The 11,949-nt window shown below is 39.0% G+C and overlaps 1 long non-coding RNA gene across 1 annotated transcript; it reads right to left on the bottom strand.

The window, feature by feature from the left end:
• Positions 1-1,118: 1,118 nt before the first annotated feature.
• Positions 1,119-6,351, bottom strand: LOC111012230 (uncharacterized). Its single transcript, XR_015789902.1, has 3 exons — positions 6,190-6,351; positions 1,807-1,964; positions 1,119-1,674 (listed from the first exon to the last, which is right to left on the bottom strand). It is a non-coding gene; the product is annotated as an uncharacterized LOC111012230 (long non-coding RNA).
• Between the last annotated feature and the right edge of the window lie 5,598 nt (positions 6,352-11,949).

Here is an 11,949-nt window from a genome sequence, read left to right as displayed (position 1 = left end):
CCAGGTCGTTCGTGTGGAGACATGCGAGTGGGGGTATCCTATACAATGAGTTTTTATAAGACCAGACTGCGGAATAGACAATCTTTAGATGTAACACCGTTGACTAACAGATTGCTATTTCATAGGATGACCAAACAACTCATTCTCAATCCTGAGTGAGTTATGAACTCCTACCCATGAGGGCTCGTCCTTTGATCTGTATGGGTGAGAGTGGCCCGAATTGTCGACTCAATATTCCTACCATTTTGGGGACGAGACCGAATGGGGAGCTGGGAACATAACTTCACAAGATAGACTTCCGGTTATTGGTCAGACCATTACCGGGTTGTTCATTAGAGGAGCAGTGGTATTTAAGGAGTAAGATGTAACTCAGGGGTAAAACGGTAATTTGACCCAACTTGAGTTACGAGCACTCGTAAAGGATTGACTTGTCATTAATGGTCGTATATCCGTGGACACGAAAATATTATGCAGTGAGAAGAGTGCAACTGCGGGTTTTTAGTGGAGTGACCCGTAGTTAACGAATGTTGATTAACTCAGTCAATCAGTTTGACCGATTAATCTCGTATCGTTGGAGCTTCTGATCTATAGGTCCATTAGGTCCACTTGCTAGCTCATAACGGCTAAAACGAGGATTAAGGTTTTGGAAGAATTTGAACTGTTTAAATTGCTCAAGGGAATATATGTATATTGATACATTATAATATATAGTTAATTCTAAATTAAAACTATATATTATGACAGAAATTATTTGAATGAGATTCAAATAAAATTAACATGAGTAAGATTCATATTAAAATTATAGGTTAAAAATAATGTGCATAAGATGTACATTACGACTATAGGTTATACGAGAGAGATGCATTTTAATAAGATTCAAATATATGGGTTTAACTAAATATGTGATATTTAATTAAATTTTAAATAATTAATTGTTAATTATTTATTTAATTAATAATAGATTTAATTAATTAATTATTAATTAGGTTAATAATTAATATTTTATTTTATTTTATTAATAATTAATTAATGAATTATTAATTATTATATTAATTATTAATTAAAAACTCCCCTGCAAAATTGTAGGGGAGTGGGAAGTTGGTGGGAAGTTACCCCACGTCACATTTGCTTAAACTGTATAGAATAGTTTTGTACATTTCTTTCTTCCTCTACAAGAAAAACCCAGCATACTCTCTCCATCTCACACTCTCTCAATTGTCCCTCTCGTTCCAAAGAAACGCTCCAACAAGCGTGTTCTTGAGACCCAAAAGGATAGCTCAGAAGATTCGGTGGTGGTGTTCGGGTGGAAATTAACTTGAAGAAGAGTTCTTCAAAGGTAAGAAAAGTTCTTTCCCTTGTATTTTCGTTATTAGATGTTTGATTTTGTTTCTCAAAAATCATGAACGATGATCCGCTTCCGCTCCGGGATTCACATCCCGTCACTATCATCTTCTCTTGAAGGCTAGAAATTTTCGTAGATGGTATTTTGCTCTTGCACCCATGGTTGATTGTACTCTTCCTGAGGCTGTATCGAGAATTCTAATGGGAATACATGCTCATGTGGATGGATACATTAAGGTCGATGCTCTCGCCAAAAGAAATTTGAATGAGCCCTCCAATCTTGATTGTGTAGATTTAAATAAGGGTTGAATTCTTGTTGGTTTCTCGGTTGACCTAGAAAATAGAAGGATGAAGGATTATATGGACAATATTCAATTGAATGACAAATATCATCACAATATAAACAACAAAATTGATTAACAGGAGCTTTTGGCATGTTACTTCCTATTGGAAGATTGTGCATACATTGATACTTCATTCCAAACACTCATGCTTGTTGTTGGATCAGTACAAATAACCTCTTATTTATTATCATTTCCTTCTCTTTTCAGCTTTTCTTTTGTTTTCTTGACCTCTATTCTCGCCTCAACCTCCTTAGGGACTCCTTCAAGAAAGGCTTCGTGCTAAAAAAAATTGGCCCTTTAAGGTTAGACATAATAATTAATCTCAAGGAATAAAGGCATGCAACAATCACAATATGAAACACTTCACTTAAAAGGAAAATGATTTTGAAAACTTAAGTCCCCGGTCACAAGTAATAGTTGTTGGGACTTTCTCTACCTGTAAAAAGAATAGAGACTCGTGCAAGCGCACACGATCACAAGTAATACTTGGGAGTAATCCAAGGTCGAATCGTCAGGGACTTATTACTTTCAAAACAGTTTTTAAGAAGTGAATGGTTCAAATATGCAATTCTTTTTTGTGAAGTAAATAGTGATGAAACGTTGTTGATTGGGGTTTTAACTATCAAGCAATTTAATAAAACTCAACCTCTTTTCTTCCTACCTTAATTTTCATGCAAAACATGGAAAACACATTTTGTTGGAAAAATGCACCAAACACAATTCTGGCTTTTCTTGGAAAAGTGAGTTCTACTCTTTCACTATCGCTTTTGGTTGCTGTACAGGCTACGATAACCTACAATCATATGTCTATGTGTGATTACAATCCTAGAGAATATTTATCAACTCATTTGCATTATGGGTCAGAGGGCCTATGTCTAAAACCATGTTTTATGCGCTTATATCTCGGTCGCATCCCATATTGGTTTCCTATTATTTTACATAACTCACCCTTCTCAAGGTTGGGCTTTAGTTTATAAATCAAAATCCCACTGGCCAAATTGAAAAAAGATGTAAAGCGATGTTTTTAGAAACCAACCCAAAAAACTGCCAGACGTAATCTGGGCAAAATCCCGAGCGTGTTGAAAATCAAATCATTTTGACTAAGGCATTACACAAAGAGGTTGATAACTGATTTAGAACATTATTAAAGGAAAGAAAATGCACGAAAACATAATGGAAGTATTTTTCATTGAATTAAAATGAATAAACGAGTCGTACAATGAGTTCTAGCTTGACCCTATTCTCTATCGAGTGTGAGGGGAGTGTAGAGTCCTCTTTAGTGATTCGCTTTTCCGACTTAATAAGCTCAACCTTGGCTTGAGTAAAGGTGGACCGATGAGACGCACTCAGCAGATCCTGAGGCATTGCACCTCAGCTAGGTACTCCTGTTCCCGAGTCCTCTTACCTCCAACTCATCCCGCAAGGCCAGGGATATAGCATGAAAGCGACTGGCTAGATTATATAAATAACCGAGAGAGCGTATCAAGCGAGGAACGAGAATCATGAGAAAGAGAGGAAATGAGGGATATCTCTCATGAATAGCATCAAAAGCTCCATCTCGAAGCTCTTGTCTAAAATGAAAGGGCTGAGGGATAAGCCCATGATCGAAAGAATGACGAGCCATCTCCAAGACACATTCCAGAATGTAACCCATATGCTGGTAATGGTTCAAATGAGTGACTTCATTGAGTTTATAGAAGCAAACCCGTGTAACGTCTTCCTCTTGCTCAGGGGGGAAGCCCCCAACCGAGGGTTGTAGGAGGGAAGATCCCCAAAGGCCTCGCCCTCGATACGTGTAGCATCCCCAACCTCCTCTATTTCTTCACCCGGACTGGAAGCGTCTCTAACCGCCAGCACTAATCCTTGGTCAACGAGAGAAGGATCCTGAGAGGTTGTGTCACTCGAACTGGGCACAATAACCTATATAACTCAAAAGACCGATTCCTCAGCAGGGAGGACAGACGAAGATGAAGCGCCACCGAGCCTCACCAAATGGCGGTTCTTAAGTAGTGGAACCGAATCCTCCGAGCAAGAAAGTAACTCAACTGAAGGGCTCTCCCCGCCGACTCTGGTAGAAGGACTTGGAGAGGCAAGGGCTACAACACTGGTTGATGCAGCGTTCCTACTGCTGCCCAAACCGCCAAATGAAGCCTGCCCAATCTGGAGAAGGGGCCAGATAACTAACTCCCGCCTTGTAGGAGAAACAGATGGTGGCTTCGCTAAACTTATACAGACGTACCGACAAACTTCAGCAAGCCACAACTAAACAAAGAAGAAAGGCTCGCGGTTTTACCTACTGAAGCCTCGAGAGGGGTCAGACGTTTGTCATTGCCTCTAGTCGGACCATTGTGATCCCTAACCAGGCGATGATTGGCCAACCTATCGTCCGTAATAAGGAGGGTAGGGACCCTCTCGATCATAGGGATGGCCAGAATCTTCTTCAAGACGTTTTCTGATCGAGACACAACAAGAGGGGCCCCTCCCGGAAATACTGCCAAGAGAAATCAGAGTTTGAAGGTTGCCATGAAAACAGGGGAAAGAGGAATCGTTAGATACGTACTGTTATCCCTGAAGCAACTGGCCACGCACCCCACCACGGAGCCATCACTGACCAGCCGTCGATCTCCAACGAGGGACCAATGATCCTTCCAGTTCTTGGTCAAAGATGGAATGCTGAAGAGCGTCCCACAATGATAACTTAGGCTGTAGAACCTGTGAAAACCCCTGATGGACTTCATAAGGGTTAGGGTGGACAATAGCATGAGAGACATCTTCTCACCTCCTTTCAAGTTCGGGTAAACGATGGCCAGCCCCATCAAAATCCCTCACGCCTTGGGAGCCAGTTATGCTGGAGCAACACTGACAAAAACTAAGACAGACTAAGCAAAGAGAGAGAGACGAATCCTAACCCCATTCAAGAACATTTGTTGGAAGAAACTCACCCACCCAAGCGGCGGGGTGTCTATCCTTTTGTCCTCAGTCGGAAGACGCATGAGAACATAGTCAAGGATATGATACGTGGCACGGAGTCTTAAAAGGTCTTCCTCTGTGGCTTGCGATGGAATATGGCTGACGAACGGATGGTAAGCCATCAGAATCGAAGAAACAGTCAATCGAGTGAAAGGTGGAAGAAACGAAGATGTAGAGAAAGAGTGATCATCGTTCCGCCTGCCAGTAGATTTTCAAAGATTTCTAAGCGTCGTTTCAAATCCCAAGGCATAGGGAATCGCGACCGCATACTTTGTCGCATCGAGCGCCACGCACGAGATACGACCGATCACGAAACAGCTACAAGCACGTGTCCTTCCATCAAAACAGCCGTTCATGCTGACGATCGATCAATGCAACCACGAGAGCTCGTGGGCCCATCTGCCCGATCTATAAAGATACGGACGAGGATCATACGTGCCCTGCCCAATTGCAAACACTTTTGGGCCCAGCCCACTAGTCGATAACTTAGCATGGCCCCAAAATAGGGCTAACTGATATGGGAAAAACCTGAGCAGGACACGCGTCTGCTACCTCCGAAGGGTGGGGACCACTGGAGGTTATCTCCCTCAGGTGGACACTGCCAAAGAAATAGAAGACCACTGGCGGTTACCCCCATACACCGTCGTGGTGTGAACACATGCTGTCAGTACGACAGGCACATGCCATAGCCACGGGCGACATGCTCATAGCTGCAGGTGGCGATGCCATTTTGCACCTACTGGAAGCGCGTTCCTCTTTGACCAAACGTATAGCTCGCGGCGTCCCTACCACCTCCAACCGTCGTCCATTTCGGTCGACTTCAGAGGCTATAAAATGAGAGACCTTCACCTTCACCAAGTAAGTACAAAAACCTGTCACTTATACCATCGGTGTCTTATTCCTATTTCTATTCCGATTATTGACATGATCCTCAGAGTTTTTTAGGCAGGACACCGCACCAGCGTCAAGTATCTTGGTTGTAGGTCTACTGGCTCTTTTCAAGTCGAACCGTTCGTCTGAGTACCACGTGGCCCTCTACCATAACTCATTGTCAACAATTATATTAATATTAATAATTAATAATTAATAATAATAAATATATATATATATATAATTAATTAATCATATTAACAATTAATTAATAATAATATATATATACATTAATTAAATAACTAATTAACACTTAATTATTTACGACCAACATAAAATCATATTCTAAAGCATTTCCCTTGTATAACCTATAGTTGTAATGTACATCTTATTTATTTTTATCCTATGGTTTTAATATGAATCGTATTCATATTGATTTTTATTTGAATCTCATTCAAATAATTTCTCTCATAATATATAGTATTAAATTTGAATATTTATCTAACATATATATATATATATATATTGATGGATAATATACATACATGCGCAGTGGAAGTGAGCAAGAATCGAAATAACAATCCAGATACATAATACAACCTACGATTAAACATGCATGATCATACATTATGATGCTTAGAGATAAGTAGAGAAAAATACAAACCTTTGTAGCTTTTCAAAAATCTTCAAATAGCTCCAATGAAGGACCACCAAGAGATCTTCCTAGCTATTCTCAAGGCTTGGAATAGAGTCGTGGGACTCTTTTTAGAGAATGAAGAATTTAGAGAAAAGTGGAGCTAAAAAGAGTTATGTAAGCTTCTTTTGAAAAAATAGCCAAAGGTTCCAAGACCTTTAATGTTTGAACAAAGGCCTTCTTAAATAAGCAAATTACATGCAACTCTTGGATGTCAAAGTTCACCAAAAGCTTACAACACATATTCCACTTATGCATGGCATGGCTAAGTGTCAAAATGCATGTCTAAGTTTACAAAAAGCTTACAACACACGTTTCACTCATGCATGGCATGACTAAGTGTCAAAATGCATGTCTAAGTTCACCAAAAGCTTACAACACACATTCCACTTATGCATGCATGGCTAAGTGTCAAAAAGTGGATTTTTTAGATTATTTAAATGTTCCACTCAACAAGTTAGTGGAATTTTCCACCAACTTGGTTAAAAACATTATTTTAATCTACTTCAGTCAACCTTTGACTTTCTCTGATCAAAGTCAACTATTTGACTTTTTCCAAAATCCGATGTTTGATGAAATCCATGCCTCCGATTATGAATCCACATTCATAATTTTAATATTTAAATCCTATTTAAATATTTTGTCCAAATATCTCAAATTGATATCATATATCAATTACTTAATCATATCTCATATGATTAACCTAATTTGTACGATTCAAATTATTCCTTCAAATTATTCCAAGTTTATTCCTATATGAGCTAGCCAGGGGACCTTATGGACCTACAGATTATGAGCTCCAACGATCCGAGATTAACCGGTTAAACTCTTTAACCTAGTTAACCAACATTCGTTAACTACTGGGTCACTCCACTAAAGCCCGTAGCTGCACTCTCTTCACTGTAGATATATTATGTCCATTTAATATAACCATGATCGGTAAGTCGACCCTTCACAAGTTGTTCGTAATTATAGCTAAGTCAAAATACCGCTTTACCCCTGTAATTACCTCTTGTTCCTTAAGTCCCACTGATCCTCTAATGAACAATGATTTGTAGTCCAACTATCAAATCAAAAATCCTCTCAAAACCTATTGTTCAAGACCTGGATTCAGCCCTTAAGAGAACAACCTTTCTACTATCCTAAAATTGGGTAGAAGTGAATTCCTTCTTGCACCCTATGTCCCTAGCTATCTACAGGGCCTTACCCCTGAAATGGGAGGCTTATTGAGCCAGCGCTGTTGAGCTGCTCTCACCCATGCAGATCTAAGGGTAATCCCGAGTAAACAGAAGTTCATAATTAGCTCAGGATTAAGATCGAGTTACCTAGGCCATCAAAGTCGAGATAGTCAGTTTCAAACAGTAAACGGTGTTATAAAGTAAAAGTGATTATCTCATGGTCCGGTCTTATGCAAACTCTTTGCACGGGACACCCCCACTCGCATGTCTTCACATGAACGAATTAGAATCACATCGTTTGTACTAGCTACAAAGTGGGCCGCATCCATAGTGTTCCCAGAATAAGTCGCCCAACCTTATTCCTATACTATAGACCATTTAGACTGTTAACTCAAACTTGATCCATATTTATGTCTCTTACATAGAGTTTGAGTCTCATGTAACAGTCTAGGATCCTTTATTTTATTGGATTTAGATCTAGTAATAACATTTTATTGGATCAATAACTACTTATTGATTAAAACCTTCAATACCAACTTTATTGAAAGATAAAAGTATATCTGGCATTTTCAAACTATGAGTTTCAGGACATAAAACCCAATATATATATATATATATATATAATATGTACCGATATACATTATATACATTCCCTTATATAATTTCAACATTTCAAATTATTTCATAATTCTTGATCATCATTTTACCCATTGTGAGTTAGCAAGGGGCCGTAATGGACCTACAGATCAGAAACTCCAACGATACGAGATTAATTGCTCAAACTCATTAACCGAATTAATCAAATTCGTTAATTATGGGTCACTCCACTAAAGAGCCGCAGCTGCACTCTTCTCACTGCATAATATTTCTGTGTCCAAGTATATCGACCATTAATGGCAAGTCAAGCCTTCACGAGTGCTCGTAACTCAAGCTGGGTCAAATTATCGTTTTACCCCTGAGTTACATCTTGTTCCTTAAATACCACTCCTCCTCTAACGAACAATCCGGTTATAATCCGACCAATAACCAGAAGTCTCTCTCGGGCCAGTGAGAGGGTGGGGCACCTTGTTCAAGTCCTGGAGTCAGTATATAAGGGAACACACATCTACATCCCTAGTGTCAGGAACTAGTGAATTCCATCTTGTGTATATATGTTCTTATCTCCCCACTTGATCTCGTCCTCAAAATGGTAGTAATGTTGAGTCGGTGACTCCGGACACTCTCGTCCATACAGATCAAATGACAAGCCATCATTGGTAGGAGTCCATAACTCACTCAGGATTGATAATGAGTTGACTGGTCATCTCATGAAATAGCAATATGTTAGTCAATGACGTTACATCTAAAGAATAGTTATTTCGCGGTCCGACTATATACAAACTCATTGTATAAGATACTCTCAATCACATGTCTTCACATGAACTATCCGGATAAGGTCGCCTGTAACATTTACAAAGCGAGCTGTATCCATAGTGTTGCCAGGATAAGGTACCCAGCCTTATCCATATACTATATACCCCTTAGGTTATTCCCGGGACATTATCCACATGTATATCGAGGATATATCAAATATATACCTAGTATATATACTGTTCCGATTATATTATAATAACTTTGGATGTTTAATTTATTAGATTTGGACAATGCAATGAAGTAAATTCAACCGCAAATTGATTGAACAAGAAACCATAACTTTATTGAGTATAAATTTGTTTTTACATAAATACAAACTAGGAGTTTAGGACAACACACCCAAAAAAGAGTTTCTGTGAAAGAGTGCCACAAAATTGAAGCAAAATTGGAGGTTCCCCGTGCAACCCGAGCAGACAACATCTCGGTGTTGGGGGCGGCGCCTAGGCGTTGTCTGTGCTGAGAAGACTGAGGGGCTGCCAGCGTGCAGTTTTTTCCCGAGAGCAACCCTTGTAGCTCCTAGGCGTCGGAAGAATATATATATTTTTTTTTGTTTCGTTTCTTATAGGAAGCAAAAGATCGGTCTATTTTGCTGTTTAATTATTATGCATTGTGAATGTATATTTAATTAGTTATATATGTATGCCATCGAGCGTGTTATGAAATATTTATTGGGCACAAAAGACTATGGTTTATTATATAAATAATATCATACTGTTGTTGAACGATTTTCTGATACTGACTGGAATACTTTGTCTGATGATTCTTTATCAACTACTGGGTATGTATTTACCATGGAAAGTACTGCTATTTGTTGGAAATATAAAAAACAAATAATTATTGTCAACAAATAATTTAGTTTCAGCTAGTGAGGAAGTAAGTTGGTTCAGATATTTGTTTATATGAGATTGCAATGTGGGAGAAACTAATACCTTCAATTTTAAATAATTGTGATAGCACTACTACAATTGGTAGAGTGAAAAAATATTTTTATAATGATAAATCCATACCTATAAGAAGAAAACATAGTATTGTGAGATATTATTTGAGCAATGGAGTTATTAACTAGTTACATTACACATTGAGATAATCTTGCGGATCCATTGACAAAGGTCTTGACTAGAAAAAGGGTCTGAAACATATCGATGGGGATGGGTCCTTGAGTCATATAATGAAAGATGACATATAGTTGTGTCGTCCAAGCAATGCGACACCTTGATTTGTTCCTCCTTGAATTAGCTGACAAATTCGTTCAAAGTCTCGTTGACCCTCTGCTTAATAGAAAGGAGATGAGTCGTTAGCTTTTTGAGGTGAAGTCGCAATGAGAAACTGAGTGATGAAAATCTTCCTCAACTGGTTGTAGGTCAAGATCGACCTTGGACTAACTACATATACCATAATCTAGCATTTCCTGCTAGCGGTATCTAAAAAGCACGAGGGCGTCGTATCAGCTTAGAAATCCATGAGTTCTTCAAAGATTTCGACGTAATCCATCAGATCACTTGACCCATCATAGGCATTGAGGGTTGGGGTCTAAAAATTGCTTGGGATAGGAGCGTCAAGGACTTCCTAGGCAAATAGAGACTCTCCACACTTGCCGTCATCAAGAGCGTGGTCATACTTACGCTCGTACTTATTCTTCAAAGCTTCAACCTTAGTGTTGAACTTGTTCTTTATAAGGTTGATTTCTTCCCACATAACTTGACCTTGGCGGTTAGCTTCGTATGACTTGGATTTCATCTTTTTACTGAGTTTGTTCCTAACGTCTTCTTGTCGAGCTGCTCAACCTAGAGTGTTTGAGGCTGATAGTATATTTTTGTTGTTAATCATATCACGTAGATTGTTTGCAACGTCGAGCATGGCAACCTTGATCACCCTCTAGGCAATAGTGGTTTGCAATGTCTTCCTCCTAGCGGATACGACTGTCATTGTTGTTATCTTCCTTGTCAATGAAGGAATGATTGTCAGGCTTCCTCGCTTGCCGACATTGAGGGCCAGTAGGTATTGACATCTCAGTATGCTTGTGGTTAAGGTATGACTGCTTCATGTCTTGCATTCGAGGGTGCATGTCACCCAATGCTACTTGCATAGCGATAAGCATGTATGGATGCACGAAGGGATAGCTTTCTGTTCAGTTCCCTTGGTCACACCATCGCCATGATTGGAACAGGTAGGTTGGCAAATTGGGCAGGCGGAAGATTGGTCCTAGCCAATCAACATGGCTGATTTTCATTTTCAATAGTTGAGTTGACAGCAACCTTAGAGCTCCCTGCACCCTACTAATCATGAGGAGAAGACTTCTTTCCTTAGCATTACGACGACTTGAGTTCCTGGAAGTTGTTGAGTTAGCGTGAGTCATAACTTACTTCATAGAAATTACTTTAGATGTCTCTTTACACAAACGGCGCCATTGGACCTCAACCTCCACAGATAAAAAAAATACGTGCAAATGCACACGACCTCAAGTAATAATACGAAGACATGAATCTTCCAAGTCCGTAACCACATGGTGTTATAAAAACACTTAGTTGTGTGAAGCTCTCAAATGCGATCGATTTTCTTTATCCTAACAGATGCGATGTTGTGGGTTTCGGTTTTAAAAAAAATAGCCATTGAATAACAAAAACCTCTCTACTTCATGCCTTAGTTTGGAAGGTAAAAACAAGGATTGAAGTAATAGTCGGACGCTATTTACCCCTCAAGATCATGGTATCTCATTTTTAGACCGGTTGCTCGAGCTTTTTGGGCTCTGATACCATATTAATATTCATTGGGTTACATCTCAAAACCAATTGACAATGGGAAGAATAGCTCATATCTATTATAAACCTATGTAAGGTCCCTTATTTTATCAATGTGGGATCCTTAACAAAACTAGCTAAAACAAGGTACTAAACTGAAATAAACGAAGTACTAGAGAAAACGTAAAAGAAAGCTTTTAAAGAAATTGTGAATAAGACTAGAAAGTAAATAAACTAAAAATGTGCAGATATGAAATTTAAACCCTAGAAACTAAGGATGAATGATGATTTCCATGCTGGAAAATTTCTAGGGGCCGAAGAAGTTGCTGCATCTTTCCAAAAAAAAAAAAATGGAGATTTATACTCTAATGTACACAAACTAACTTTTAACCGTGGAAAAT

This window comes from Momordica charantia (assembly GCF_013281855.1).
Source record: "Momordica charantia cultivar OHB3-1 chromosome 3 unlocalized genomic scaffold, Mcharantia_2.0 BLBB01000003.1, whole genome shotgun sequence".
Lineage (NCBI taxonomy): Eukaryota > Viridiplantae > Streptophyta > Magnoliopsida > Cucurbitales > Cucurbitaceae > Momordica > Momordica charantia.
This window is presented reverse-complemented; position numbering and strand designations above follow the sequence as displayed.